Below are 15,365 nucleotides of genomic sequence, written 5' to 3' on the forward strand. Positions count from 1 at the left end.
TACTGAGCCTCCTACAGAAGACAGAGAAAGAAACCTGTGAATCTCCCTAGAATAATGCAGGTTAAACCACACAGCAAGAGTAGGCTTTGCAGATGGGACTCCTGATTGCGCCTTCGCCAGTCCCACCCCTTTCCAGTTAAGAAATTTGACCCCTGAGGTTCCTTGGAAATCATCCAACTCTCGTGGAAAGCAAGCAGATACTGACAAATCTCATCCTTTTCTACCCTTCTCAACATTTTCAGGGGTCAGGGATACCATGCAATGTCATCAAAAAAATGAGCAGGAAGATTTTTCCCTAAAAACTGTAGCCTTCATTTCCATCTACTCACAACATGTTCAGAGCACCAGGGAGGTGTCCTCAGATTGTCCCCACCCTTGTTTAGGCTCATGTCAGTCAGATAATTTTCAGGCTTGGGCAGAAACCTGCTGGTGAGAAACTTCTCAAGTGTCACTGCTTACAAAAGAGGGAAGAAAACAGAAAAGTCTGTTTATTTTTCTGACCTAAAAGATAACATTGCTTTGCCCTTTCCTTTTGTTTAAGGTTAGATCTGGAGCATTCCTTGAAAGTTGCCCAAGAAGAGATTCTCTCAGCCATTTTTTTCCTAGCAATTTGTGCTTTGATTCAAAATGGATTACTTTCAGTAATAAGGAGGATCCATCATCTAAGAAACAATGCTAATTTCCTCATCCGTGAAATTGAAACAATGACTCAGATCCCTGTCCATCCGATCACTTAAAGTGATCTGTAAACTATGTAGGAAGTTTTTAAAATTTATTTATTTATTTATTTATTTATTTATTTTTAGACAGAGTCTTGTCCTGTGGGCCAGGCTGCAATTTAGTGGTGCAATATCAGGGCTTACTGCAGCCTCGACGTCCCAGGCTCAAGCAAGCCTCCTGTGTCAGCCTCCTGAATAACTGGGACTACCTGCCTCAGCCTCCTGAATAGCTGGGACTACAGACGTGTACCACTGTGCTCAGCTAAGTTTTTAAATTTTTGCAGAGATGGGGTCTCACTATGTTGCCCAGGCTAGAGTACAGTGGTACAGTCATAGCTCACTGCAGCCTCGAACTCCTGAGCTCAAGAAGTCTGCCTGCCTCCGGTCTCCCAAAATACTGGGACTACAGGCATGAGCCACCAAGCCCAGCCTGAGTATTGCCATTTTATTGGATTACAGAAACCGTGGGCAACAAAATTAACTCATCACTTCTATCCCAAGTAATTCATGGCAATTTTCAGACATGGTATCATTAATTTTTTTTTTTTTCCAGAGTAGAAATGCAGCATTCATAAAGCCATAGCCTCAGACCTGAGAGCTGGAGGGGACCTCAGAGGGCTCATCCAAGTCCTTTGTCTATGATGGGGAACCTGAGCCTCTTACGAGTTTGAGGGGCGCTGGAGGCGGGGGACTCGCGCTGCCTGGTGGCTGGGCCAATCCAGCCCAGCAGGGGCACATCCCAGGGCAGCAAGGGGCATCGCGAGCGGGCAGTTACGAAGCCACAAGTCTCCACAAGCCAGGCCAGGTCATTCTGCTCCACCTAAGGACTGTATGACTCCTAAGGTCAGCATTTTATTACCCAGGTATGACCCAGGTTTCTCATAACCTCAGTCGCAACTTTCTGGAAATTGATAGAAAATGGGAATCTGGCACACTTGTATGCGTTACACTTTTCAAAGACAAAGAAATGTCACAGTGAGAGGTAACAGGGCACCCAGAGAGCATGAGTTTTTCTCTCTTGTTTTGCAGATAAGAAAATAAATTTGGCCAAAATCCAATGGTCAAGGAGTCCTCCACGACCTTCCCTGCCCCATGGCCCTCCCTGCCCTCTCCTCTTACCCCTCTACCCAGGTTCCAGGTTCTCTACCCTTGCTTCTGCAGTTCCACATTTTTTGTTTGTTTTGAGACAGCGTCTCATTCTGTTACCCAGGTTGGAGTGCAGTGGCATGATCATGGCTCACTGCAATCTCGAACTCCTGGGTTCAAATGATCCTCCCACCTCAGTCTCACTTCCACTATGTTCATCTTAGTGGATTTTTTAGGACTTTAAACAACCCATCAAAAACGTCAGAGTTGGAAAGCTGATGTCACCTGTTCTGCTAACTGAGTGTGTGTTTTTAGTGAATTCCTTTACCTCTTGGGACACAGGGATTGCAGCAGGAGCTGATCTCAAGTGTGCTGCCGGGAAGGGTGGCTTGCTATCATGTGGAAGGCAGCACTGTTCTCTCTTGCTGAGCCTTGACAAGGTTTGAGCCCTCCCCAAAGCCCAAGGTTGGTTTCTATACCCGTTGCAATTCAATCTTTTCCAGAAAAGCTACACACTTTTACAGGTTGTAAAAGGGTCCTGCCCTCCTGTGAGAAGAAAGGAGATTCCACTTGCTCATTTTTTTTTTTTTTTTTTTTTTTGAGACAGGTTCTCACGCTGTTATCCAGGCTGGAGTGTAGGGTGCAATTATGGTTCACTGCAGCCTTGATCTCCTGGCATCAAGTGACCGTCCCACTTCAGCCTCTCTAGCTTGGATTGTAGGCACTAACCGCTATATCAGGCTAATTCTGTTTATTTTATAGAGACAAGGTCTCGCTATGTTGCCCAGGCTGGTCTCAAACTCCTGGCTTCAAATGATCCTCCCACCTCAGCCTCCCAAAGTGCTGGCCTTGGTCATTCTATAAGACAGCAGCTTTCATTGCCAGCAGAGATGGTTTTCAAAATTCCAGTCATGGAGCACGGCCTTCCAAGGAAGGACCCACCAGAAGCACAGTGTGTAAGCCAGCTCGTGCTGGGCTGCCCCGTCTCAAACAGGGGTGTGCTGGAGTGGAGATTAGAGTACAGTTTAATCTTCTTCTACACTTTGCCACCATCAGGTGGCCTGGCAGTGGTGAAACCCTAGGGGACAGTTTGATTGTGACAGGTTGAAATTTAACCTGATTGTTACAGGTTAAAATTAAGACTCTTCCAGGAATTTGAGGCTGCAGTGAGCTATGATCACACCATTGCATTCCAGCCTGGATGACAGAGACAGACCCTGTCTCCCAAAAAAAAAAAAAAAAAAAAAAAAGCTAAAGCTCTGTCATGTGCCTCTCAACACTCAACACTGTTTACAATCTGACCCCAACCATTCCCCACCCTCCACCCCAGTCTATGGTCCACACACATCAGAATGTGCCCCAGAAGGGTTACTGCCTCTCTCCTGTTCCCAGATTCACCCATCAGGGCTCGGCTCAGATGTCACCTCCTCTGTCATTGCTTCCTCGATGCTTTCTCCAGCGTGTTGTGAATATCTGGGAATATAGCATCATTCACTCTGTTGTCTGAGGTCGGTTTCCCCCAGCAGACCATGAATTCCTTCAAAACAGGAACTGGGTCTTACTGTTGGAATGTTTAAGGGATACTTGAAGAACACTTGAGTGCTGGGGGATGGGAATGGAGTTGAAAGAGGAAGCATGACCCTTATGGAGCTGACATCCTGGAGAGGAGGAAGACAGACAATAAACATGATAAACAAGAATGGGGGGGTAGCTTATTATAGAATGATCAGTGCTGTGGAGAACAAGCAGAGATGGGGACAGCAAGTGTGTGTTGGGTGGGAGAGGGCATTTCAGTTGCAGCGGGTGGTCAGGGAAGGCCACCCATGATGACCACAGGTATTAGCCTGAAGGTAGCAAGGGGGAGAGCAGTGTAGCTGTCTGGGGCAGGGGGCATAGCAAGGTAGATTATAAAGAGTGGTCAGATTCTGGAAGTATTTGACCTAGCATTTCCATTCTAGGAATTTATTCTAAGGAAATAGTTGCACAATTGGCAAAGCTGTAGCTCGCAGCAATGTTCATCGCGGCCTGTTTGTGATATTAGCTTTGTAGAAAATATAAATTTACAAAAATGGCAATCTCATTGAATAAGTTATGCAATCATGAAATAGAACATTATGTATCCACTAAAATAATAATGTAGAAATATGTTCATTGGTGTGAAAACATGTTCATTTGATATTAAAAATGAAAATATAAAATATTCTTAATTTTTGTTTTTAATTGTGGTAAAATACACATAATATCAAATTTGCCATCTAAATCATTTTTAAGTGCAAAGTTCAGTAGAGTCAGGTACATTCAGACTTTTGAGCAACAAGTCTCTAGAACTCTTTTCGTCTTGCAAAACTAACAGTCTGTACCTTTTAAAAACTCCCTATTTCTCCCTCCCCAATTCTCTGGGGACCACTATTCTGCTTTTGTCTCTACAAGTTACTCTACACTGGGTATCTCATATAAAGAGGATTATGGCATATTTGCCTTTTTGTGACTAGCACATTTTACTTAGCATAATGTCCTCAAGGTTCATTTATGTTGTATCATGTGTCTGAAGCTCCTTCCTTTTTAAGACTGAATTGTATTCCATTGTATGGGCATACCACGTTGTGTTTATCCTTTCATCCATTAATGGATATTTAGGTTGTTTCTTCCTTCTAGCTATTGTGAATAATATTTCTATGAACAGGGGTGTACAAATATCTCTTTGCGACTGTTGTTTCAATTCCTTTGGATACATACCCAAAGGTGGAATTGCTGGATGGTATGGTAATTCTATTTTTAATTTTGTTTTTTAAGACAGAGTCTTACTCTGTCACCAGGCTGGAGTGCAATGGCGCAATCTCGGCTCACTGCAACCTCTGCCTTCCCAGGTTCAAGTGATTCTCCTGCCTCAGCCTCCCGAGTAGCTGGGACTATAGGTGCGCATCACCACGCCCAGCTAATTTTTCTATTTTTAGTAAAGACGGGGTTTCACCATGTTGGCCAGGATGGTCTCAATCTCTTGACCTCATGATCCACCCGCCTCAGCCTCCCAAAGTGCTGAGATTACAGGTGTAAGCCACCATGCCCGGCCTATCTTTAATTTTTTGATTAATCATCAACCTGTTTTCTAGAAAAGCTGCATTGTTTTACATTGCTATCAGTAGTGCACAAGTGTCCCTGTTTCTCCTCATCATCACCAACACCTGTTATTTTCTGAGTTTTGATAGTAGCCATCCTAATGGGTGTGAGGTGGTTTCCCATTGTATGTTAGATTTGGTAGAAATGCATTTTTATTGTAGAAATTGTTGGCATTCACTATACGTGGACTGGCGAAAATATTTTACAGAGACATTCCCGAAGATAAATATAATATTCAATGATTCCATTAAAAGTAAGCAGAGGACACAGAGACATTCCTCCAAAGAAGATATTCAAATAGGTGATAAACACAAGAAAAGATGCTTAACATCACTAATTATTAGGTAATGCAAATCAAAACCACAACGAGATACCACTTCATACTCATTAGGATGGCCGTTATAAAAAGTTTAAAAAAAAACAAAACAACAAGTGTTTGTGAAGATGTGGCAAAATCAGAACACTTGTGTACTGCTGATGGTAATGTAAAGTGTTGCAGTTATTGTGGAAAACAGTATGGTGGTTTCTCAAAACATTAAACATAGAATTACCATATGATCCGGCCATTGCACTTCTGGGCATATACTCCAAAGAACTGAAAGCAGAGACTCCAACAGATATTTGTATACTCAATTTATAACCTCTTTATTATCAATAACCAAACAACCCAATTGAATTGAACTGAATTACTCTAAATTTGAAACAACCCAAATGTCCACTGACAGATGAATGAACAAAAAAAGTGGTATGTACATACAATGGTATATTATTCAGGTTTAGAAATGAATGAAGTTCAGACACATGCAACAACATAGATGAATTTTGAAGGCATTATGTTAAATGAAATATGCAGGATGCGAAATGACAGATACTGTATGATTCTGCTTATATGAGCTACCTAGTAGTCAAATTCATGGAGTCAGAAAGTAGAATGGTCGTTGCCAAGGCTAAGGAAAAGGGAGGATGGAGAGTTACTGTTTAATGATTTCAGAGTCGGTTTGGCTTGGGACGTTGAAAAAGTTCTGGAGATAGATCGTGGTGATGGTTGCACAACAGTGTAAATGTACTTAATGTCACTGAACTGTACGGTTAAAATGTTACATTATATGTTATGTATATTTTACCACTATTTTAAGAAAATCTGTTTATAAAAGGAACCTCTTCAACTCGCCTGAGGAGACCAGAAGTTGCAGCTTCTCTCATATTCTCAAGACAAATTTTGCCCTTGGACTATCAGAATTAGAATAATAAAGTCTAATCTCTACTTTGTTCAGCTGAAGACATAGTGACTCAGAAATATATCTGTCTTGGGATATCAAATCATGTCAATTTCTTGAGCACTTACTATGTGTGATGGTTAATTTTATGTGTCAACGTGGCCAGGTTATAGTATGCAGTTGTTTGGTCAAACATCAGTCTAGATGTTGCTGTAAAGATATTTTCAAAAAGATATGGTTGGCCGGGCGCGGTGGCTCACGCCTGTAATCCCAGCACTTTGGGAGGCCAAGGTAGGTGGATCACAAGGTCAGGAGATCGAGACCATCCTGGCTAAGACAGTGAAACCCCGTCTCTACTAAAATAACAAAAAAGTAGCCAGGCATGGTGGTGGGCGCCTGTAGTCCCAGCTACACGGGAGGATGGGGCAGGAGAATGGCGTGAACCCGGGAGGCAGAGCTTGCAGTGAGCCAAAGCCGAGATCGTGCCATTGCACTCCAGTCTGGGCGACAGAGCGAGACTCCATCTCAAAAATAATGATAATAATAAAAAGATATGGTTAATATATAAACCAGTAGGCTTTGAATAAAGCAGACTCCCTTTGTAATGTTTGTGGGCCTTGTTCAATCAGTTGAGGGCTTTAAGAAAAATAACTGAGCTCCCCTAAAGAGAAAGGGATTCTGCCTCCAGGCTGCATTCAGACTCAAGACTGCCACAGCAGCTTCTTCTGAAATTTCCATTCTGCTGGCCTGCCTTGCAGATTTTGGACTTGCCAACCCCCACAATCGCATGAGCAGATTCTTCAAAATAAATCTCTTTCATTGACTCTGTTTATCTGGAGGGTCTTGACTAATCACCATAGAAAGGGCTGCGTGGGATGTACAAGTGGTTCAGACCTGGCTTGCAGGCTTTTTGACTGGTTCAGCGTCCACTTACCAGACTCTAAACCAGAGCAACTGTTTGGTTCATAGCCATGTAATTCATAACATTGCTTGGGATTAAGTGGTTTTCTTGACACATTCAGCTTTTGGAGTGACAATTTTAAAGCACCATAAGCCAAAACCAAAATTAAACCCTTTGAATTTACTATTCTTCCCACTATGCCACACTGTTCCTCTTAGGAAATAGCCTCACGAAACATAGGCAGTTTATTGCTGACACATCCCATCTGTTGTCCTCACAGTATGAATGTCATGTGTTTGTCAAGTTCACTGGGATTTCTCCCACACACTCACACTCTGTATTCTGGAAATTAAGCTGAGGAAAGTATCCTCTTCCTCACCAGCAACTGCTACAGTCAGCTTCCTTTAGTAAACAATGTCTGTGCAGTGAATGTTCTCAGTAAAGCCCTCTGGATGCGTTCCTTGCCTGTGTAGGGCCAAAGAAAAATAGCTGAAATGTGCAATCTCAGCATTTTTTCTGTCTAATCTTATTGGTGCTTAGTCTCTTCCATGGAGATCCTGTGTGGATGGCTACAAAACAGGATAAATTTTTTGTCTTAAAAAATGAGCTGATATTACATAATGGAAATTATATACTTGTTAGGATTTCAGCTCCTTTTCCCTTCCCCATGAGCTCCATTATACCAAATCAAACAAAATAAAAAGGAAACATTGAAGGAAAATATTTGAACAATGAAGGTCTGGGACACACACACAACTGTCATTGAATCCACTTAATGTTGCTTTTAAACCACAACAGCTTTTTGATTACATCTTTCTGATTGCAGTCTTCTTTCCCTCTTCGGTGATGACCACTAGCTCCTGGTTCAGCCATGGGTGATGGAGCCAGTGGCTTAACAGGGTTCTCAAAGGATGAAAGGAGGTACTCAAACCACAGGATTGAGAAGACTCAGTGAGACAAAAAGCGAGCTCTGTTTCAAGTAGCTAAGAGGTGAATCACATTTGCAGAAAGCAAAGAGAACTGGAAGTAGGAATTGAAAAGCTGGGACACAAAGCTAGAATTTAGGATGAATCGGATAAAGTGACCAGCTAGAATGCACCCTCATTTCCTAGCTTTACTTTGCACTACGTGCATTTACTGTAGGGCTTTTTGAAGAATGAACAAAGGAAAACTATTCTGCTTTCCTTATCTTCTCTGTAATTTCCTGCTAGTGCCCCCACCCTTAGCTACTACCTGCCCCCGTACTAATCCAATCAGTAGACTGGCAAGGCTCATTCCTCATGCATTATTTAGAGTGCATGCTGGTGGTGTTAGAACTAGGTTAGGCAGCTGTGAAAACCTAGAGGTTCCCTTGCGATTCTGATTTGCCTTTTTCTGATTCAACTGTGTTGTTCCCTTATGATATTCCCCAGAGTCCAAAGTGAAGGCTTGGGATGATTCCTGTAATTTTTTTTTTTTTTTTTTTAAGGTGAAAAATGTCCCTGTGATAGAGATGTAGGACCAACTGTTAAAGTTTATGTGAGGGTCTGTTTTAGGAGACAAAATGTATCCAAGACACATGTAAAAGTTGAAGAGAGAAGACAAAACAACAGTGATGAAGGTGTGGAAGACAGGACAAAAGGATATTGAAGCCAGGAAAAATACGATGAAGCCCTTCAGGCTTTTATTCCCAGATACTTGTGATAAGATCCCATAGAGCTGCTATACAGGTATTATAAATTTGGCTTTAAACACTTTAGGAGCCAGGCTAAAATGGGGCCATATAATAAGTTACGTGACTGGGGCAGAGGTGGTTAGAACAGAAGTACTATTGCTCTTGAAATAGAGAGTAGAGAAAAATCCATTCTCCCACCACTCTTATCACCCACTCACAACTCTCTCTGGGGACAACATGAAGACCACTGAGGCTGACTGTGGTGGCTTATGCCTACAATCCCAGCACTTTGGGAGGCTAAGGCAGGAGGATCGCTTGAATCCCATCCTGGACAACAGAGGCAAATTATCCAGGGGTGGTGGCGCATGCCTGTAGTCCCAGCTACTTGGGAGGCTGAGGCAAGAGGATCACTTGAGCCCAGGAGGTTGAGGCCACAGTGAGCTGCACTCCAATCTGGCTAACAGAGCGAGCCTGTCTCTAAAAATAAAAATAAACAAAAAACAAAACACACACAAAAAAATACTGCGCAGTAGTCTTTCTAATCAAATTTTCTGATGTTCTTATAACGTAAGCATCAATCTTCTCCAAAGGCTGGGACTGTAGGGATGCAAGGAAAAACAACAGGCTTGCCTTCAAGAATTTTCTGATTTAATGAGAAGGGGGAGTCTATTATCTAATTGATGGAGGAGATTGACTGGATGGCTTTGGGTGCGCATTTCTGTAGCAGGGAGATTTTTCCACATTTGAAGTAGGGTGCACGTGATCGGTCTACGGTGCAGTTCTGCAGAGACCTACAGCCACTCCAGGACATGTCTTCTGGAAAACATGAAGTGGCTAAGAGAGAAATGACTTGTGAAAGGGATCAAATGTGCCTCTGTTGGGGTTACAATAATTCATACTTATGAGAAAAGCGTGAAACCCATGAAACCAGACCGTGGTTCCTCAGTGAAGCATGGAGAAGAGCATTAACTCCCAGGGAACAGATCACAGGGAAGGGCGGAGTGAAAGGCTGATAGCCCATGTCCCAGGACTGGGAAGAGCAGCTGCATCACAGAAAAACACCAGAAGCTTGCCTGGGAGATGCTGCCTTACTGCAGAAGACACATTCCTTCAGTATGAACAGCAGCAGCATCTTGCTGGGGTAAAGAAGAGAGGAAAACCAAAGTAAAGGAATTAATTCCACCGCAACTTTCTCGAGTGAGTAGCATCGTATTTGTTTCTTCCATGGCAAAGTGCTTTTCAAATTAGCCACCACACACCTGGCTAATTTTTATTTATTTTATTTTATTTTTTTGAGACAGAGTCTCACTCTGTCATCCAGGCTGGAGTGCAGTGGCCCACTCTCGCCTCGCTGCAACCTCCACTTCCTAGATTCAAGCAATTCTCCTGTGTCAGCCTCCTGAGTAGCTGAGATTACAGGTATGTGCCACCAGGTTGAGCTAATTTTTTTTTTTTTTTTTTTTTTTTTTTTTTAGAGACATAGTTTCATTCACCATATTGGCCAAGCTGGTCTTGAACTCCTGACCTCAAGTAATCTGCCCACCTTGGCCTCTCAAAATGCTGGGATTACAGGCATGAGCCACTGCGCCTGGCCTTACCTGGCTAATTTTTAATTTTTAAAATGTTTTTAACAGAGTCGAGGTCTCACTATGTTTCCCAGGCTGGTCTCGAACTCCTGGCGTTAAGCGATCTTCCTGCCTTGGTCTCCTAAAGCGCTGGGATTACAGGTGTGAGCCACCATGCCCAGACTATTTTTTATTGTCATTTGTCTGGTTTTGCCCTAGATACCTGGGTTAGGTGAATACTGGTACAGATGAAAAGTATTAGTATGTTCTAGAAGCAGCTCTGGAACGCCCCAAAGCCTAAATAGTAGCCAGTTTCTGAGTATCAGTGTAAGTTAGGTATTTCCATCAGGGTAATGGAAACTTCACATTACAAACAGCCCCAGTTCCATCCTTGCCCCCTTCTGCTACCATCCTCAGACAGAACAAGTGGCAGCTAGGAACATCAGCATCCCACGTTGGCCCCCAGCAGGACAGAGTGGCTTCTTGTCCTGGCCTCAGTTTTTCTTAAGTGACTTTCTCTCAGTAACTTGCTATTCCCTCTGGAGACTGGCCAGGCTACATTCTACCCATAGCCCGCCCGCCCCTTCCTTCCTTCCTTCCTTCCTTCCTTCCTTCCTTCCTTCCTTCCTTCCTTCCTTCCTTCCTTTCTTTTCTTTTTCCTTCCTTCCTTCCTTCCTTCCTTCCTTCCTTCCTTCCTTCCTTCCTTCCTTCCTTCTTTTCTTTCTTTTCTTTTTCCTTCCTTCCTTCCTTCCTTCCTTCCTTCCTTCCTTCCTTCCTTCCTTCCTTCCTTCCTTCCTTCCTTTCTTCCTTCTTTTCTGCTTTCTTTCTTTCTTTCTTTTGATGGAATTTCTCACTGTCGCCCAGGCTGGAGTGCAGTGACACCATCTCGGCTCACTGCAACCTCTGCCTCCTGGGTTCGAGCAATTCTCCTGCCTCAGCCTCCTGAGTAGCTGGGATTACAGGAACCTGCCACCATGCCTGGCTAATTTTTGTATTTTTAGTCGAGACAGCGTTTCACCATGTTGGCCAGGCTGGCCTCAAACTCCTGACCTCAAGTGATCCGCCCGCCTCACCCTCCCAAAGTGCTGGGATTACAGGCATGAGCCACTGTGCCTGGCCAGGAGCACCACTTTCAAATACGAGCAACCCTGCTTTCTGTCCTCTTCTTCTTCCCCAGCTTTCCAGGGCTATTGCAATTCTATGGTAGACAGATTCTCTCTGGAATCTTCGGTCACCCCACTTTTGATGTACTGTTATGCACGCCGGATGCAGAAACATGACATCTGCTGGGTTGGGGCTACCTGGCTACTGGCTCACCCAATCATGCTGAGTCGCATCGGTTTATTTTTATGGCTATCACAGCACTCAACATTGTTGGAAGTTATCAATTACCTTGTATCTTAATTCACTTACAAGTTTACTGTCTATTTTCTCCCTCTAGAATAGAAAGTCCACAAGACCAGTGACCTTGCTTATCTCGTTGACATCTATATTTTCAAATGCTTTGAACAGTGTTTGGCACATATTAGGTACTCAATAAAGTTTTTATTGTTGTGAATAGAGGATGTAGTACATTCTGTTTTATTTTTTATTCATTTATTTATTTTTAACACAAGATCTCACTCTGTCACCTAGACTGGAGTGCAGTGGCGCAATCATGGCTCACTTCAGCCTCCATCTCCCCGGCTCAGGTGATTCTCCCATCTCACCCACCTGAGTAGCTGGGACTACAGTCTCACACCACCATGCCCGGATAATTCTCATTTTTGTTTCTGTTTTGTAGAAACAGGGTCTTGCTATGTTTTCCAGGCTGGTCTCGAACTCTTGAGCTCATGCGATCCTCCCACCTCCGCCTTCCAAAGTGCTGGGATTACAGGTGTGAGCCACCACACCCTGCCAGGATATAGTACATTTTAAATCAGAGAACTTAAAGCAATACAACACTACTGAATGTTTCACTAGGGAAACGTAGAGTAGCCAAAGGTCACCAGGAGCTGGACACTGAGTAAAGAGGCATGCAAAGGTATAAAAGGGAGCTGAGAGCAGTGGTTTTCAAACTGTGCCTCGGATGACTGCGAGGTGGTATCTCTGAGACCATTCCAGGGAGTTTGTAAGGTCAAAACTACTTTCATAATAATGTTAGGATACTATTTGCCTTTTTCACTCTCTTTACATCTCCACGGATGGTGCAGAAGCAAAGACTGTACTTTTGGGGTAATTTCTGTAGTTCATTAGTATACTTTTCTGAGCAGGTACAGCATCAAAAAAAATAAAAAAATATATATTTTACAAAGCAAAAGGGAGTAAAACTGCTGTCATTTTAGCATGGCACCAAATTATTACCACATACTTATAGTAAAATGAATGTCAGTTTCACTTAAGAATGTCCTTGGTACATCAGTACAAATTAATTTCATTAAGCCTTGACCTTTATGTTCGTATCCATTTAATATTCTGTGTGACCACATGGGAAGGGCACAAAAGCAGTTCTGCTGAGCAGTGAAGTATGTTAGTTTTCTTGAGAAAAAAACACTTGGTAATTGAATTGTGAGTTAACCTAACCATTTCTTTCTTCTTGGAACACTGTTTTTACTTTAAATTATGTAAGACAAACTATGGTTATTTTAGACTTAGATATTTCAGAAATTCTTTCTCAAAAATAAATAAAGTGAGATCGTCACCTCAAGTAAAATAACAAAGAGTATTTGTTGCCAAAGATAAAATCTGAACTCAAGAGAAAATAAGAACTATAGAAAACTTATGTCTATCACAGTGAGCTTGACAGTTTCCTTATAGAGACTATTCTGATGAGATTGGTGGTAATATTGTTAAAAAATGATTTTTGATGTTGTATAATAAAATTTGTTGAAATTGGAAGATCTATATAACTCAGTGAACAAATATCTTCCAAATGTTACAAAATCATACATAGATAAAATGTATTCAAAGTGCAGAATAAATCAGTGGAATTCCTGTAACAGAAGAAAAAGTCCATTGTTAAAGTTGCAGAAAACTCCATTGTTAAGGCTGCAGATTCCACACTGAAATTAACTTCTAAGAAACTAGTACTTACTGAACTTACGTATAGTATCACACCATAAGCACCAATACCTGAAAAAGCTATTAAAATATTTCTTCCCTACACAGACACTGATTTTTCTTCATGAACTTCCACTAAAACAAGTTATTACAACAGGCTGAGTGTAGAAGCGGAGTGGATATGAGAATCCAGCTGTTTTCTATTAAGCTAGACATTAAAGAGATCTGTAAACTGTAAATGACATCACTCTCCTCACCACATTTTTGTTTTGTTTTGCAAAACACATTTTTCATCAACTGTGTTATTTATATTAACATGTAATATATTACTTTTACTTTTATATGAATATTTAAGACTTCCTCAGCATTATTATTTTATTTGTTTTACTTTGAGATTGAGTCTCACTCTGTCAACCAGGCTAGAGTGCAGTGGCACGATCTCAGCTCACTGCAACCTCACCTCCCAGGTTCAAGCGATTCTCCTGCCTCAGCCTCCCAACTAGGTGGGATTACAAGCGTGCACCACCATGCCCAGCTAATTTTTTTATTTTTAGTAGAGATGGAGTTTCTCCATGTTGGCCAGGCTGGTCTTGAACACTTGACCTCAAGTGATCTGCCCACTTCGGCTTCCCATAGTGCTGGGATTACAGGTGTGAGCTACCGTGCCCAACCCTGAGTATTATTTGTGAATATAGTAAATATCAACAAGCCACACTTCAAAAGCCATTTGGAATCCTCAATTTTTAAGAAAGTAGGTGGGTTCTGAGACCAAAATATTTGAGAACTTCAGATGTAGATTAGGCCTAAGAGAACTCGCCAGTGGCTCCACTGTACACGAGGCATTTTCCTCTCACTTTTCTCTTTGAGGCCCAAGTCCACACAAATTAAACAAAATAGAAAAATTAAATGGGGTCGGCCGTGGTGGCTCATCCCTGTAATCCCAACACTTTGGGAGACTGAGACAGGTGGATCGTTCGACTCCAGGAGTCCAAGATCAGCCTGGGCGACATGGTGAAACCTCGTCTCTACAAAAAATACAAAAATTAGCTGTGTGTGGTGGCACGCCTGTAGTCCCAGCTACTTGGGAGGCTGAGGTGGGAGGATCACCTGACCCAGGGAGGTTGAGGCTCCTGTGAGCCATGATTCTGCCACTGCATTCTAGCCAGGGTGACAGAAGGAGACCCTGTCTCAGGAAAAAAAAAAAAAAAAAAATATATATATATATATATATATATATATGTATGTATGTATATATAAAAACCTAAATATATATGTAATATTTACTATATATAATTTTTATATAATTATACACAATACTATATATAATTTAATATATATAAATATATATTAAATATATATTTAATATATATTTAATATGTACTAAATATATATTTGTTACTAAATGTGTATATATACGTCTGAAAGAAACGGCTAATATTTCCTGGTGTGTCTTCATGCCATAGAACATTGACTCTCATTTTCACCTCAGAACTATTCTGGAAGGCAATAGTTGATCAATCTCATTTTGGTAGAGGAAGGAAGAGGCTCAGAACAGTTAAGTAAGTTACCCAAGGTTACAGAGCTAGTAAGTGGATAATAGCCCCATAGATTTTCTCAGCATTTCCCATGAGACCAGGATGCATCTGATGATTATCGGAAATATTTAGGTCCAAAATACTTTTGCCTAAAGTATAAGCACAATTGAGGTGAAATACGGCTTTGATTTGTTTGAATTATCCCCATAACTGCCTTGGTATGGCTACTTTCCTGGGCCAGGGAAGACAATGGCATCACAGAGGTCCCCAAATTTCCTGCAAAATTCTATAAACCAGCTGGGCCTCTCTTTAAACTTCTTGGTATAAATCCTCTTCCAAAGGAAAAGGAGGGTTGGAGTTATTTTTTTTCTTTTCCTTCTGTTTTTGTTCTGGCATTCTCTTGTGAGTATGGAACTGATTACTAAATAGGGTCAAACAGCTTGAGTCGGGCTTCCTGTGTGAATGTGAACAGTGCTGATTTCTAGCCTTGCATTTGATATGTTATCTGTGGCGGCTGTGCCCGACGTTGAAG

The sequence above is a fragment of the Macaca nemestrina genome, chromosome 2 (assembly GCF_043159975.1).
Source record: "Macaca nemestrina isolate mMacNem1 chromosome 2, mMacNem.hap1, whole genome shotgun sequence".
Lineage (NCBI taxonomy): Eukaryota > Metazoa > Chordata > Mammalia > Primates > Cercopithecidae > Macaca > Macaca nemestrina.